Raw genomic sequence first — 19,803 nt, 5'->3', positions numbered from 1 at the left:
CTTCTTAAAATGTTAAGGAGCCCTGACCTTCTTTTTGATTATTTTAGTTTGCTTTATACAACATTCAGGCCATTTAAAAGAATATGTTTGTTTGCCCTAACCCTACCGGTATCAGGTCCATTCGCGCCCAATACACTTTCGCACCTCGCATGTTCCCCCCCCCCCAACTTTGTTACCACCCTACATGTTTGCACCCAATTTTTATTTGAATTTTAGATGAATTAATATTTTCCACTGTAATTACTGGTCCAAGTTCATGAATGTCCAGTAAAGTAAGATCTACAAACACATCATGATCACCAAAACACAATTTTGTCATGAATTTATCTGTGTCCATTGTCTAATATGCACATAGACCAAGGTGAGCGACACAGGCTCTTGAGAGCCTCTAGTTTCTAAACATTAGGGAACATCACAGATTCTTATGATTGTCTTGCTTTTAAAGGTACAATCAGACAAAGGGATTGATCTTAAACAATTTTCCTGTAATGTTCTTTTCATAATCTGCATGTTTGATAATTCCCTTGACTTATATGCATGTTTTTAACAACACGGAAAATCAGAATTAAGCAGTATTTATATTTAGTGTTTTTATAAATTTAGACACACGTCAGAGGGAATTCCCCATTTTGATAAAAATGCGAGAGTTCTCTGAATTCTGATAAATCTATTTCTGTCATATATAAGAACTGAAGTGGAGTTTTTCTTATATGTTACAGTTATGAAACTGATATTTGAGATTGTACTTCCATAAAGAAATAGATAATCATCTAGGTCGTTTAATTAACATTTAATATACGTTCTTGCTCCAGGGTTTGTTTTAATAATTATGCGCATGCGTATAGTTTTCTTGACTTCAAGGGGTATTAAATTGAATGGTTGCTCTGGATTTCCCGCTCAATTAGTTAACTTATAATTCATTGCATGGATCTTTTCTATGTATGTCTGCTATTGAAGGTTATTGTTGTTGCATAATTTTAAATCATATGCATCATTTAAATTAAAATAAATGTAGTCCACATCTTAAAGTTGTTACTAGTACACCCCTTTAGGCGAAATGGAGTCTTCCATATTATCGTGTCGAGTTGTTTCCCTTCCGGAAGTAACTTCCATGAATTCTGAATCAAAAAGAACATGTCGAATATTAGCTCGTTCTGTCGATAAACGTGGTATTCTATTAAAAATGATAGCAATTTAAACCGAGGAATGTGTACGGAAGGAGTCATGATCACTGACCCAAAGGAAATTAAATATTTAAAAAGTTAGGAATAAAGCTCCTCCAAGAACTAACATAGGAAAAATATAGGTGATAAGATATATACGAAATGAAATACCTTTTCTCACTCCGAGTCTCAGTGACTGCTGTGGAAAGTTAACTTTAAATTGATAGTACAAAAATAAAACACAATAGCCTTTAGGCCTAAGTACATTGTTCATACACTTTTATCTGGGATTGGCTATTTTGTAACTATTAAAATTACATAAATTACATTTTACATGTGCAGTTGAATTAGTTTTGAATATAATATTATCCAGCTACATGTATACATGTGTCAATGAAACAATTGCAATCGTATCCCTCAGAGCAATCTGCTCTTTGATTAATATTTGGGCCCGGTTATCAAATAGGTCCACATTGAGGTCTAAAGGGTCTAAAATTGAACTTTATTTGAATTCATAAAAAATTGAATTCTTGGAGTTCTATGATATGCTCAGTCTAACCATGTATTTAGATTTTGGATATTGGACCATAATAGGTAAATGTCCAATCTAAAATTTTTAAGTTTAAGTTCTTAGACCACATTCATTCTGTGTCCATGGTGTCAGAAACCTATGTTGTGTCAACTATTTAATCACAATCCAAATTCAGAGCTGTATCAAGCTTAAATGTTGTGTCCATACTTGCCCCAACTGTTCAGGGTTGACCTCTGCGGTCGTATAAAACTGCGCCCTGCAGAACATCTGGTTGGACAATACCTTTGTGCTTTGATTATTTTTTATTAAACTTTGGTGCCTGGTTTATGTCTATTAAGATAACCTCCCTTTAATTTTTCATGAATTTCTGATATGACATTGAGAAGTTATTTAACTTTATTCCTAGAAAACATGACAGGCATATGATGCGCTCATGGCACAGCTGTTTATTATAGGTGGAGGAAGCCTGTCAGAGTGCCCGGAGAAAACCACCAACCTTTGATAGGAAAACTGACAATCCTAGTCAATTAAGATTGGAGTCGACTGCACCTGCACGAGCGTGGTTTGAACTCACAACCTCAGTGTTTTACTGGCTAGTGATTGTCAGTAGTAGAACTACTTAGACCACTTGGCCACCGAGGCCCATGCCTGAACAAAGATGTACATCAAATAAAAAGCAACGATTTGTTTACAAATGTACAACAATCGACACGTAAAACATAGTCAACTGAACTGAAAAACGAATAGAAATTCAAATGTTAGGTTCAAAAAATGAAATGTAACTATTAGTGTTAGTTTGCAAAAGAAATCAAAAAGAAAAGTATTTCAAGTAAAATGAAATCTAATAAGAATTGTAAAATTCATAAGTTAAAGTTAAATTTAAAAAGTAAATGCAATAGACCACTTTAAGGGGGCTCGCGGGTCTAAATGAATTTTTGTCGAGCCTGCAACTTTTGTTGCAGAAAGCTCGACATAGGGATAGTGATCCGGCGGCTATGGCGGCGGCGTTAGCTCACTTCTTAAAAGCTTTATATTTTAGAAGGTGGAAGACCTGGATGCTTCATGTTACGAAGTTTTTGCCAGTCACATGTCCAATGTCCTTGACCTCATTTTCATGGTTCAGTGACCACTTGAAAAAAAAGTTCAAATTTTTTGTAATGTTGAATTCTCTCTTATTATAAGTAATAGGATAACTATATTTGATATGTGCGTACCTTGCAAGGTCCTCGTGTCTGTCAGACAGTTTTCACTTGACCTCGACCTCATTTCATGGATCAGTGAACAAGGTTAAGTTTTGGTGGTCAAGTCAATATCTCAGATACTATAAGCAATAGGGCTAGTATATTCGGTGTATGGAAGGACTGTAAGGTGTACATGTCCAACTGGCAGGTTTCATCTGACCTTGACCTCATTTTCATGGTTCAGTGGTTATAGTTAAATTTTTGTGTTTTGGTCTGTTTTTCTCATACCATATGCAATAGGTCTACTATATTTGTTGTATGGAATGATTGTTAAGTGTACATGTCTAGCGGGCAGATGCCATGTGACCTTGACCTCATTTTCATGGTTCAGTGGTCAAAGTTAAGTTTTTGAGTTTTGGTCTTTTTATCTAATGCTATATGCCATAGGTCAACTATATTTGGTGTATGTAAATATTTTATGATCTTTATGTCAGTCGAGCAGGTTTTATTTAATCGTGACCTCATTTTCACGGTTCATTGCACAGTGTTAAGTTTTTGTGTTTTGGTCTATTTTTCTTAAACTATAAGTAATGTGTCAACTATATATGTTGTATAGAAGCATTGTTAGCTGTACCTGTCTGTCTGGCATGGTTCATCTGACCTGGACCTCTTGTTCAAGGTTCATTGGTCTTTGTTTAGTTATCTTGGTCAATGTTAAGTTTATGTGACAGTTGTAATAAAGCTTAGCTTTATGCTTAGGACTATCAACATAATATCAATGATTAGTATAGAAGGCGAGACATTTCAGGGTGTGCACTCTTGTTTTATTTAATATAGGATTTGTCTATATTTTTCTATAAATGAACTTTATCTTATACTTAATAGAAAAATGAAATAAAAAAATGGGGTCACCGTTCATTTACGCTCACAATCTGCCTTCGAAAGAAGCATACTTTTTTGTTCATGTCCTTTTTTTCTGTTGAACTAATAGGAGAGTTAGCGGTAATATCGAAATAAAAAAAGAACTAAATTAAGAAATCACTAAAATTTTACAATTATTTAGTTTATAAACAGCTTATTCGAAAACAACAATAAAAAATCTAGGTCACCGATGAGTTAAATAAGATATTTCAATTTTAATGCCAAAAAATGGCATTTTTGCAACAAAGGGAGATAATTAGCTTTTTCAATGATATCTACATTTTAAAAGTCCGCTGGTGCCAACACGAATTGATGTTTTGGAATGATTTTTGTACCATATGATAAAGTAACAACTACTTAAGGTAATAAATAAAATTTGTATTGAAAAATTAATGTTCAATTTTTTTCTGAAAATCTTATACCCGCGAGTCTCCTTAACCAGAAAAGTTCGTTTTGTGCCTTTGTGATGTCATTTGACAGATAAAGGGGATTGCCTGTATTCTAGTTCTATTAAAGTTCGTTTTGTGCCTTTGTGACATCATTTACCAGATAAAGGGGATCGCCTGTATTCTAGTTCTATTAAAGTTTGTTTGTGCCTTTGTGATGTCATTTACCAGATAAAGGGGATCGCCTGTATTCTAGTTCTATTAAAGTTTGTTTTGTGCCTTTGTGATGTCATTTACCAGATAAAGGGGATCGCCTGTATTCTAGTTCTATTAAAGTTCGTTTTGTGCCTTTGTGATGTCATTTACCAGATAAAGGGGATCGCCTGTATTCTAGTTCTATTAAAGTTCGTTTTGTGCCTTTGTGATGTCATTTACCAGATAAAGGGGATCGCCTGTGTTCTAGTTCTATTAAAGTTCGTTTTGTGCCTTTGTGATGTCATTTACCAGATAAAGGGGATCGCCTGTATTCTAGTTCTATTAAAGTTCGTTTTGTGCCTTTGTGACATCATTTACCAGATAAAGGGGATCGCCTGTATTCTAGTTCTATTAAAGTTTGTTTTGTGCCTTTGTGATGTTATTTACCAGATAAAGGGGATCGCCTGTATTCTAGTTCTATTAAAGTTTGTTTTGTGCCTTTGTGATGTCATTTACCAGATAAAGGGGATCGCCTGTATTCTAGTTCTATGAAAGTTCGTTTTGTGCCTTTGTGATGTCATTTACCAGATAAAGGGGATCGCCTGTATTCTAGTTCTATTAAAGTTCGTTTTGTGCCTTTGTGATGTCATTTACCAGATAAAGGGGATCGCATGAATTCTAGTTCTATTAACCCTTTCCTCCATAATGACGCCTTTTGACGCCTCTGTAGTACCTCAGTTGAAACACTTTGACTACAAAGTATCTGCAGTTGACTTAATAAAATTTGTATCCAATATGAAAAGGAATATCATAGGAATATCTGACTTAAATTTATTTGATAAAATAGTTGTTTTTCGCAATGCCTTAATACTTTAAAGCATATGTTCAGCATTTTATTAAAAAAATCCTATGCGAAACAAGTATGCAAAAAAAAAATTTCAATGGAGGAAAGTGTTAAGTACCTAATTACAATTCCCATACAACAACTTTGCTGATTATCATTTATAGATAAGAATTTAATTTGCCAAATAATAAGTGCAATGTAGCATTATCATTTTTTCAACCAATCGCTCAACATAGGAACGGAAGAAATATCAAATAAAATGATTCTCTTATAGTCATGATAGTTGTGGCCTGTTATCTACTTAAGAGATATATATCATTAACACACTGCAAGGAGTAAGATACGAAAACATAATACAAAAACTGATTTAATTTGATTGGCTTACCCAGCATCATATGACGATATCTATTATTTTTACATGATTTAAATTTGATGTTTATTTGCAGATTGTTATTGACCTGTGGCAGCTGGTGTTAACGCCATGATGATACCCTTTGAAATAAGCTGAAGTTGCAATTGGAGTTTTATGAAGGATGATTTGTAGTTGTTGACAGTTTCAGAACTAGAACGAACAGACTTCTGTTTAGGATTTTGGGTATTTAATCATACTCGGTATATATATATATATATTTCTGATGTATTAAGTGTCTCTTTTTGGACATTCACTACATCGAGTCTTTTTATAAGTATTATATGATATCTTATTAGCTTTGATGACATGAGCCAATAAATAAAAACATTGTCATTGCAACAGCTAAACAGACATTATTTCTGGTGATCAAACATGCTAAAGGGGAGACAATCAAATTAACTTTCTTCAATATACTGTCCATATGTCTATATGTGCCTTGTCAGTGTAACAGCTGGACATATATTGTTTCTGGTCTAACATGTTAAAGTGGAGGTAATCAAATTGATTTAATGATATAATTTAATTCTAAGTTCCATTTTAAGCCGTAGAAAACCATGAAAAAACGTGAATGACGTCACGGTCACATGACTAAATTATGTATATGGGCTCACAACAAAATAACGTCAGCCAATCAGAAGACGCGTTACATCTAAAATTAATTTACTTCTATATACTGTCCTTTTGACCATGTACCTTGTCAGTGTAACAGCTGGACAGATATTACTTCTGGTGGTCTAACATGTTAAAAGGGAGATAATCATATTAACGTTTTTCAGTATACTGGCCATATGTATGTGTGCCTTGTCAGGGTAACGGCTGGACAGATATTGTTTCTAGTGGTCTAAACATGTTAAAGGGGAGATAATCAAATTAATGTTTTTCAGTATACTGTCCATATGTATGTGTGCCTTGTCAGTGTAACGGCTGGACAGATATTGTTTCTAGTGGTCTAAACATGTTAAAGGGGAGATAATCAAATTAACTTACTTCGATATAACTGTAAATATGTATGTGTGCCTTGTCTGTGTAACAGTTGGACAGATATTGTTTCTGGTGGTCAAACATGTTAAAGGGGAGATAATCAAATCAACTTACTTCAATATACTGTGTATGTCCATGTGCCTTGTCAGTGCAGCTGGACAGATATTGCGTCTGGTGGTCTAACATGTTAAAGGGGAGATAATCAAATCAACTTACTTCAGTATACTGTCTATATGTCCATGTACCTTGTCAGTGAAACAGCTGGACAGATATTGTTTCTGGTGGTCTAACATTTTAAAGGGGAGATAATCAAATTAACTTTTTTCAGAATACTGTCCATATGTATATGTGCCTTGTCAGTGTAACGGCTGCACAGATATTGTGTCTGGTGGTCTAAACATGTTAAAGGGGAGATAATCAAATTAACTTACTTCAATATACTGTCTATATGTCCATGTACTTTGTCAGTGTAATAGCTGAACAGAGATTATTTCTGGTGGTCTAACATGTTAAAGGGGAGATAATCAAATCAACTTACTTCAATATACTGTCTATATGTCCATGTACCTTGTCCTTGTAACAACTGGATAGGTATTGTTTATGGTAAACTAAAGTTTACATGTTAAAGGGGAGATAATAAAATCAACTGTCTTTAGTAAACTTATGTCTGTATGCCTTGTCAACCCTTTACTTCTTCGCAGATGATGGATACATTAACCTTTACATAGTGGAGAAACATTATAACCTAAATCAATGGTTAAAATATTAGAATTATAAACTAATATATATTTAAAAATGTGTTTTTTTCTTTTTTTGCAGGATGATGGAAGATTGGGATAAGGTAAGATTTTCTTTTTAAAGTTCGATAGTCATGTGACCTATTTTTGTCTTTAAACTGTACAGAAAGCTACATGTGTGTAGTTCATTGTATTCATAGAGGGTTGATTGATTGTTGGTTGCTTAACGTCCAGTGGCAAATATTTTATGCATATTCAGGACGAGAACAAGTTCACAATAAATACAATAGGTAGGTCTTGTCATAATAGAGGCCGTAAGGGATGATGGTCAGGGAGATTCATAGAGGGCAAATAAAAGAAAATCAAAATGACAAGAGTTATAAGAATTGTAATGGACAAAATTTCAAGGAGCAAACCTGATACATTATACAGCGTCAAAGTTTTTGTGTTTTCTCCAAAAACTCTGAAATTACAAACAGCAATTTCACTGTCTTGATCAGTTGTTGTCACTGCATTTGAGAAGTAAACTGTAAAAGTGGACATAATAAGTAGAATAAATCAAACTATAAAAAGTAGTTTGTTAATTTGTTAATGATAATTTGTTCATTGAATAACACATGTCACTATAATTACCAATATACTAACTTACTTACTTAATTTAAATTATTACATTTGTAAGACATTATCATGAGTATTGTGTGCAGGAGAGAAATGCTTAAGCTTTGTTTTACTTACAGAAACTTTGGACAGCTGCTCACAAGGGAAATATTAAAGATGTGGAATTATCTTTACAAAATGGAGCTAATTTGGAATATAAAAGAGTAAGTGATGTAGAAATATTTGAAACATTTAAATGTATTTACTTACAGTACACACAAGATGAACCAGATAAATCAGGGTTGGCAAAGTATTACCCGCCCGGGAATTCCCGGGTGGGAAAACCCGGGTTTTCTCGGGCTGGGCAATACTCCCAGAAATGGAAATAGTGGGCATTACTGGGCAATATGATTTTTTAAGCTTTTTTTTTAACACAATATAGTAAAGACTTGTTGTAGTTTCATAGTATTACAGCTAAATACATTCTTTTTATACAGATAGCCATTGAGAGTCATTTCTAGAAGAATGAATATTTAATTTCACTTGTTTTTCAATAATTCTATATGTAGGCAGAATACAAGACTAGCACATTTAAGGATAGCTTGTTAATTACCAAGCATTGTTTCAATAATCCAAACTTTGATAAAATTGCTTTTTTTAAGTGAATTGTCATTTAATATTCATATTAAAATTCAATGATGATATTGCTAAATAAACACCCTAAGGGGTCATGCTATTAACCTTTAAAGAATTGAAAGGGCTGATTATTGTTACATAAACAAATCTGTGTTCTAATCTGAATAATTACTTATTAATTAGTGACAGTAAATATACATTATTTAAATGTATGTTTTTACATGTAATTGTAATTCTTAATCATGTTAATAGGAGTTATACTTATTTGGAAAAAAAAGATTTTTTGCTTTATATTTACAGTTTGACCAATCTAGACACGCAAAACCAGTTATAAATATCTTAACTGTATTACATCTGTGTTTATTCACTAAATCCTCTCTAAAATTTAGACCAGTATTTTATATTACCCAGCATTGCCCAGTATTACCCACTAAAACCCAGTAAAACCCGGGTTTTCCCAGTATTTCCCACTGGGCTGGGCTATACTCATAAAACCCGGGTTTTTGCCAACCCTGAGATAAATCAATAGATATAGGAAGATGGGGTATGAGTGCCAATGAGACAACTCTCCATCCAGGTCACAATTTATAAAAGTAAACCATTATAGGTCAAGGTACAGTCTTCAACACAGAGCCTTGGCTCACACAGAACAACAAGCTATAAAGGGCCCCAAAAAAATACTAATGTAAAACCCTTCAAACAGTTGTTTTTAGAATATTAGTCATTTATTATTAATTCTGTAGTAAGAAATATGTTACACAACAATAGTAAAGTAACTCCTGTTTTTACACAAAATATTAGAAATGTATTAACAAATCATTGATGTATACCACACCTATCAAATTGTGGATAGAATACCAAGGAGACAGTCGCATTACATAAGTAGAAGGAGAATAACTTGACAGAAACAAAAATACTAAAAAGACAAACAACAATCTCTACAACATTACACAAAACAACAAGAACAAACATGAAATATGTAATAACACTTTTATTTCATTGGGTTGCTGTCCCATAACTTCATAATTAGATTAAAGCTGGAAAACTGTAATTAATTTCATTATACTTCACATACACTTTCCCTGTTTTCTGCCTGGGAACTGTATATCTAGCTGGAAATGAATCTGATCGGCTTTTCAGTATAAAATTAATAAAATCTCGGATTCCACGAGTCTTCGCTAGCTATAGATTTATGGATTTTGGTAGCGTCTTACTGAAAAACTATTGGAACTACGCAGTAAATTAACCTGAGCAAACAATATGCATTTATCATTCCTGTACTGAACATGACATGTGACACCTGATCATAAAACATTAATTTACCACTCCTGTACTGAACATGACATGTGACACCTGATCATAAAACATTAATTTACCACTCCTGTACTGAACATGACATGTGACACCTGATCATACAACATTCATCTACTACTCATGTACTGAACATGACATGTGACACCTGATCATACAACATTCATTTACCACTCCTGTACTGAACATGACATGTGACACCTGATCATACAACATTCATTTACTACTCATGTACTGAACATGACATGTGACACCTGATCATACAACATTCATCTACTACTCATGTACTGAACATGACATGTGACACCTGATCATACAACATTCATTTACCACTCCTGTACTGAACATGACATGTGACACCTGATCATACAACATTCATTTACCACTCATGTATACGTACTGAACATGACATGTGACACCTGATCATACAACATTCATTTACCATTCCTGCACTAAACATGACATGTAACACCTGATCATACAACATTCATCTACTACTCCTGTACTGAACATGACATGTGACACCGGATCATACAACATTCATCTACTACTCCTGTACTGAACATGACATGTGCCACCTGATCATACAACATTCATCTACTACTCCTGTACTGAACATGACATGTGACAACTGATCATACAACATTCATCTACTACTCCTGTACTGAACATAACATGTGCCACCTGATCATACAACATTCATCTACTACTCCTGTACTAAACATGACATGTCACACCTAATCATACAACATTCATCTACTACTCCTGTACTGAACATGACATGTGACACCTGATCATACAACATTCATCTACTACTCCTGTACTGATCATGACATGTGACACCTTATCATACAACATTCATCTACTACTCCTGTACTGAACATGACATGTGACACCTGATCAAGCAATATGCATTCACCATTCCTGTACAGAACATGACATGTGACACCTAAACATACAACATTCATCTACTAATCCTGTACTGAACATGACATGTGACACCTGATCATACATCATTCATCTACTACTCCTGTACTGAACATGACATGTGCCACCTGATCATACAACATTCATCTACTACTCCAGTACTGAACATGATATGTGACACCTGATCATACAACATTCATCTACTACTCCTGTACTGAACATGACATGTGCCACCTGATCAAGCAATATGCATTCACCATTCCTGTACAGAACATGACATGTGACACCTGACCATACAGCATTCGTTTACCACTCCTGTATTGAACATGACATGTGACACCTGATCATAAAACGTTCATTTACCACTACTGTACTGAACATGACATGACATGTGACACCTGATCATACAACATTCATCTACTACTCCTGTACTAAACATGAAATGTGACACCTGATCAAGCAATATGCATTCACCATTCCTGTACAGAACATGACATGTGACACCTGATCATACAACATTCATCTACTACTCCTGTACTGAACATGACAGTTGACACCTGATCAAGCAATATGCATTCACCATTCCTGTGTAGAACATGACATGTGACACCTGATCATACAGTATTCGTTAACCACTCCTGTATTGAACATGACATGTGACACCTGATCATAAAACATTCATTTACCACTACTGTACTGAAAATGACATGTGACACCTGATCTTACAACATTCATCTACTACTCCTGTACTGAACATGACATGTGACACCTGATCATACAACATTCATTTACCACTCCTGTATTGAACATGACATGTGACACCTGATCATACAACATTCATTTACCACTCCTGTACTGAACATGACATGTGACACCTGATCATACAACACCTGTACTGAACACGACATGTGACACCTGATCATACAACATTCATTTACCACTCCTGTACTAAATATGACATGTGACACCAGATCATACAACATTCATCTGCTACTCCTGTACTGAACATGACATGTGACACCTGATCATACAACAATTATTTATCTTTTCTATACTGAACATTACATGTGGCACAACATCATACACATTCATTAACCACTCCTGTACTGAACATGACATGTGACACCTGATCATACAACAACTATTTATCATTTCTATACTGAACATTACATGTGACACCACATCATACAACATTCATTTATCACTCCAGTACTGAACATGACACATGACACATGACAACTCATCATACAACATTCATTTATCATTTCTGTACTGAACATTACATGTGGCACCTGATCCTAAAACATGCATATACTACTCCTGTACTGAACATGACATGTGACACCTGATCATACAACATTCATTTACCACCACTGTACTGAACATGACATGTGCAGCATTCATATGCCACTCCTGTACTGAACATGACTTGACACCTGATCAAACAACATGCATTTACCACTCTTGTACTGATAATGACATGTGACATCTGATTATACAACGTTCATTTACCACCCCTGTACTGAATATGACCTGTTACCCCTTATTATACAACATGCATTTACCATTCCTGTACTGAACATGACATTTTACCAATGAGAGATCCCCTGTCTGTGTGCCTTGTCAGTGTAACGGCTGGACAGATATTGTTTCTAATGGTCTTACATGTTCCCCTTCTTCGGTCAAAATATTCCTTTTATTTAACAAAATAAAAATCAGTTTGCTGAGTGTTGTCTATTGTAATTCAAAATACATGACATATCAATTTTCAATTAAAAAGATATTGTAAAATTGCAATATAGATCATGAAATCATCAATTTAGACTTCTGGGAACACAGGATTTATATCCAATAAATTCTATTCGAAGGAAAAAGACTAAAATCAGAGAATTTTCTTTTTTATGAATATATTTCTTCGAAACAGTATTGTTTCCTGGATCATCGTTAAAAAACCCAGTTTAGACGTAACACTATGCTTTAAACAAGTGTGTAGCTAAAATGATTTTAAAGTAACCACTTCAAAACAATTGTTTCTATCATAGCAGTGACAGTCCATATCAGGTCCATTATGTGACATAACAATCACACTTAATCTCAACACAATAATATGACAAATCTTTGACACTCTTTACTCAACACCATCATGTGACCTAGCCATGACACTCTTGTACTCAACACCAACATGTGACAAATATAACTGACACTCTTTTTACTCAACACCAAAATGTGACATAGCAATGACACTCTTATACTCAACACCAACATGTGACATATCACTGACACTCTTATCTCAACACCAACATGTGACATAGCCATAACACTCTTTTACTCAACATTAACATGTGACATATCACTGTTACTCATATGTTCAATACCAACATGTGACATAGGAATAACACTCGTATACTCAACACAAGCATGTTACATAGCAATGACACTTGTATACTCAACACCAACATGTGACATAGCCATAACACTCTATTCGTCAACACCAACATCTAACATAGCAGTTACACTCTTATATAAAACTCAACACCAACATGTGACCTAACCATGACACTCTTATACACAATACCATCATGTGACCTAGTCATGACACATTTACTTTACACCAACATGTGATACAGCAATGCTTTTCTTATTTTCAACACCAACACATAACAATGATATTAAATCTCCATCATGTGACATCTTAAAACCATCATGTGACATCTTAAGTGAACAACTGAATGAGAAATGGCAATACATTATTATACTCAACACAAGCCATGTGACATATCACTGTCACTCTTATACTCAACACAAGAATGTGACATAGCAATGACACTAGTATAGTCAGCACCAACATGTGACATAGCAATGACACTCTTATACTCAACACCAACATGTGACATTACAATGGCACTATTATACTCAACACCAACATGTGACATAGCAATGACACTAGTATAGTCAGCACCAACATGTGACTTAGGCAGAACAATCTTATACACAACACCATTAAGTGACCTAGCAATGAAAGACTTTTACTCAACACAAACATATGATCTAACCATAAGACGCATATACTCAACACAAACATATGACCTAGCCATGACACTCATATACTCAACACAAACATATGACCTAGCCATAACACTCATATACTCAACACAAACATATGACCTAGCCATGACACTCATATACTCAACACAAACATATGACCTAGCCATAACACTCATATACTCAACACAAACATATGACCTAGCCATGACACTCATATACTCAACACAAGCATATGACCTAGCCATAACACTCATATACTCAACACAAACATATGACCTAGCCATGACACTCTTATACTTAACACCAAAATGTGACATAGTAATGACACTCTTATACTCAACACCAACATGTGACCTAGCAATGACACTCGTATACTCAACACCGACATGTGACATAGCAATGACACTCGTATACTCAACACCGACATGTGACATAGCAATGACACTCGTATACTCAACACCGACATGTGACATAGCAATGACACTCGTATACTCAACACCGACATGTGACATAGCAATGACGTACACATACTCAACACCAACAAGTGACATAGCAATGACACTCTTACACTGCTCACAAACAAGTGACATATCACATTTACAGGCAAGGCAAACAAAAAATACAAACACAGCATACACCATTGCTATATTACCATAATAAGCAACAGCACATATGATATGAAGCAACTGTTATACATCACACAAACATTTTACATGTAACACAACTGAATACTTTTTATACTTTAATCATTACTCTGAATCAACACAAAATACTGTTAATCAGACAGGTTTAATGGACAACAAATATTTGTTAGAATTATATAAAGTGGGGTCTCATTTTTCCTGTCTCATTAATCTGAATCAGAAAATATAATTTGTTTTTATTTTTATGGAAATTAATTTTTTTTTAACTTTGATCATCATTGTTTTAAAATCAGACAGATTTAAAAAAAAAAACATCAAAAACTTGACAGAATTATATAAAGTGGGGTCTCATTTTATTCGTAACACAGAACTGCATCAAATAGTAAAGGTTTTATTTTGTTTCCTGACGAAAAATTATTCTGTTAACATTTGAATTTAATGAGAAGTTGATGAGAACATCTTTAGTCAGATAATGTTAATTCTACAGATCTAATGTAAAACATCTTTTAAAAATAACAAATACTTGACAGAATTATATAAAGTGGGGTCTTATTTTTCTTGTCTCTTCGTACTGAATCAGAAAATATAACTCGTTTTTATGTTTCTTGAATTTTTTTTTTTTTAAACTTTGATCATTCTACGTAATCATTGTTAATCAGACGGGTTTAATGGAGACCTAATATTTGACAGAATTATATAAAGTGGGGTCTTATTTTAATTGTTAATTAAGCTGAGTCCATTGATATAAATATTGTTTATGTTTCTTGAAAAAAGTTTTTTTTTATAACCTGACAGTTCTGATGGAAGTTCTGACATCTCACAAAAAAACATGTTGTTTATTTGTTGTTTATGTAGAATATAAATACAAGTGTGACTGGTCATTTTATTCAGTTTTGACCACTGATTCATGTGATATATATTTTGTTTATATTTATTACACAACATTGTCCAGTTTATGACACAAGTTTTGATGTCTGTTATATGTTGATATTACAGTGGGGAAGGACACCATTAATGTGGGCGGCTTGGGAAGGACACCTGGAGGTAGTGACGTACCTCTTCAGTCAGGGCAGTCAGTTAGAGGCAACAGACTCGGTAATGATAGATATAATTACCTTACTCTGACAAAACATCACTTTATACAGAATCTACACAAAATCATGTTGTTAATCAGACAGGTTTAATGGACAACAAATATTTGTTAGAATTATATAAAGTGGGGTCTCATTTTATTCGTAACACAGAACAAAATCAGATAGTTAAGGTTTTATTTTGTTTCCTGACAAAAAGTTATTTTTATAACATCTGATTTTAATGAGAAGTTGATGAGAACAAGTTGTGTTAACATCTTTAGTCAGATAATGTTAATTCTACAGATCTAATGTAAAACCTCTTTTAAAAATAACAAATACTTGACAAAAATATATAAAGTGGGGTCTCATTTTTCTTGTCTCTTCGTACTGAATCAGAAAATATAACTCGTTTTTATGTTTCTTGAAAAAAAGTTTTTTTTTCTCACTTTGATCATTCTACTGAATCATTGTTAATCAGGCAGATTTAATGGACAACAAATATTTAAGAGAATTATATAAAGTGGGGTCTCATTTTTCTTGTCTCTTCGTACTGAATCAGACAATATTACTCGTTTTTATGTTTCTTGAAAAAAAGTTTTTTTTTTTCACTTTGATCATTCTACTGAATCATGGTTAATCAGACGGGTTTAATGGAGACCTAATATTTGAGAGAATTATATAAAGTGGGGTCTTATTTTTCTTGTCTCTTCGTACTGAAACAGAAAATATAACTCGATTTAATGTTTCTTGAATTTTTTTTTTTTTTTAACTTTGATTATTCTACAGACATGACAGAATCAACATAAAATCATGTTGTTAATCAGACATGTTAAATGGACAACAAATACTTGTTAGACTTATATTAAATAGGGTTTGCTATTATTTTTACCTGTTTTGTAGAACTGAATCAGAAAATATATATTTAGTTTATATATCTTAATCTACCATTTATCAGTTTGTACACAAGTATAATTGTTTATTATCTTAGCCAATGTTATATTTCTTACATTTAGATAAATTGATTGACACCTCTCTTGATTTATTATCACACACCGTTAACATGTTGATATTTTATATTATTATAGGATGGAGAAACAGCTTTACATTATGCTGCTGTGGATGGACATATTGCTGTAACAAAATGGTTAACAGATCAAGGATGCAGTCCTTGGGTGAAATCAAAATGGGTAATATTCAGTTTTCATTTTTATTCGCTATCTTTCTTAACAAAAAATGTATACATTTTAAATTGATATATAGAACAAAAATTCACTTGATATTATGTGAACAATGTATTTAACATGTTGTAGTCACTTGATTTACAAACATTAATCAGACCAACCCACAGACCACACTTTAAATCACCAATCAACACAGACAAATATTAAAAGTATTTAACATGGTACAGTCACTTGATTTACAAACATTATTCATACCAACCAACAGACCACACTTTAAATCACCAATCAACACAGACAAATAGTCAAAGTAATTAACATGATGTAGTCGCTTGATTTACAAACATTAATCAGACCAACCCACAGACCACACTTTAAATCACCAATCAACACAGACAAATAATCAAAGTAATTAACATGATGTAGTCACTTGATTTACAAACATTAATCAGACCAACCCACAGACCACACTTTAAATCACCAATCAAATCTTAACACACAGACACATAATCAAAGTATTCAACATGGTGTAGTCACTTGATTTACAAACATTTATCAAACCAACCCACAGACCACACTTTAAATCACCAATCAAATCTTAACACACGGACAAATAATCAAAGTATTCAACATGGTGTAGTCACTTGATTTACAAACATTAATCAGACCAACCCACAGACCACACTTTAAATCACCAATCAACACAGACAAATAATCAAAGTATTTAACATGGTGTAGTCACTTGATTTACAAACATTAATCAGACCAACCCACAGACCACACTTTAAATCACCAATCAACACAGACAAATAATCAAAGTATTTAACATGGTACAGTCACTTGATTTACAAACATTAATCAGACCAACCCACAGACCACACTTTAAATCACCAATCAAATCTAAACACATGGACAAATAATCAAAGTAATTAACATGGTGTAGTCACTAGAATTACAAACATTAATCAGACCAACCCACAGACCACACTTTAAATCACCAATCAACACAGACAAATAATCAAAGTAGTTAACATGATGTAGTCACTAGAATTACAAACATTAATCAGACCAACCCACAGACCACACTTTAAATCACCAATCAACACAGACAAATAATCAAAGTAATTTACATGGTGTAGTCACTAGAATTACAAACATTAATCAGACCAACCCACAGACCACACTTTAAATCACCAATCAACACGGCCAAATAATCAAAGTAATTTACATGGTGTAGTCACTTGATTTACAAACATTAATCAGACCAACCCACAGACCACACTTTAAATCACCAATCAACACAGACAAATAATCAAAGTAATTAACATGGTGTAGTCACTAGAATTACAAACATTAATCAGACCAACCTACAGACCACACTTTAAATCACCAATCAACACGGCCAAATTATCAAAGTAGTTAACATGATGTAGTCACTTGATTTACAAACATTAATCATACCAACCCACAGACCACACTTTAAATCACCAATCAACACAGACAAATAATCAAAGTAATTAACATGGTGTAGTCACTAGAATTACAAACATTAATCAGACCAACCTACAGACCACACTTTAAATCACCAATCAACACAGACAAATAATTAAAGTATTTAACATGGTGTAGTCACTTGATTTACAAACATTAATCATACCAACCCACAGACCACACTTTAAATCACCAATCAACACAGACAAATAATCAAAGTATTTAACATGGTGTAGTCACTTGATTTACAAACATTAATCATACCAACCCACAGACCACACTTTAAATCACCAATCAACACAGACAAATAATCAAAGTATTTAACATGGTACAGTCACTTGATTTACAAACATTAATCATACCAACCAACAGACCACACTTTAAATAACCAATCAACACAGACAAATAATCAAAGTATTTAACATGGTACAGTCACTTGATTTACAAACATTAATCATACCAACCAACAGACCACACTTTAAATCACCAATCAAAACAGACAAATAATCAAAGTATTTAACATGGTGTAGTCACTTGATTTACAAACATTAATCATACCAACCAACAGACCACACTTTAAATCACCAATAAACACAGACAAATAATTAAAGTATTTAACATGGTGTAGTCACTAGATTTACAAACATTAATCATACCAACCCACAGACCACACTTTAAATCACCTATCAACACGGACGAATAATCAAAGTATTTAACATGGTGTAGTCACTTGATTTACAAACATTAATCAGACCAACCGACAGACCACACTTTAAATCACCAATCAACACGGACGAATAATCAAAGTATTTAACATGGTACAGTCACTTGATTTACAAACATTAATAAGACCAAACGACAGACCACACTTTAAATCACCAATCAACACGGACAAATAATCAAAGTATTTAACATGGTGTAGTCACTAGATTTACAAACATTAATCAGACCAAGCCACAGACCACACTTTAAATCATCAATCAACACGGACAAATAATCATAGTATTTAACATGGTACAGTCACTTGATTTACAAACATTAATCAAACCAACCCACAGACCACACTTTAAATCACCAATCAACACAGGCAAATAATCAAAGTATTTAACATGGTGTAGTCACTTGATTTACAAACATTAATCAGACCAACCCACAAAACACACTTTAAATCACCAATCAACACGGACAAATAATCAAAGTATTTAACATGGTGTAGTCACTAGATTTACAAACATTAATCAGACCAACCGACAGACCACACTTTAAATCACCAATCAACACAGGCAAATTATCAAAGTATTTAACATGGTGTAGTCACTTGATTTACAAACATTAATCAGACCAACCGACAGACCACACTTTAAATCACCAATCAACACGGACGAATAATCAAAGTATTTAACATGGTACAGTCACTTGATTTACAAACATTAATCAGACCAAACGACAGACCACACTTTAAATCACCAATCAACATGGACAAATAATCAAAGTATTTAACATGGTGTAGTCACTTGATTTACAAACATTAATTAGACCAACCCACAGA

This window comes from Mytilus galloprovincialis, chromosome 7, assembly GCF_965363235.1.
Source record: "Mytilus galloprovincialis chromosome 7, xbMytGall1.hap1.1, whole genome shotgun sequence".
NCBI classification, from domain to species: Eukaryota; Metazoa; Mollusca; class Bivalvia; order Mytilida; family Mytilidae; genus Mytilus; species Mytilus galloprovincialis.
This window is presented reverse-complemented; position numbering follows the sequence as displayed.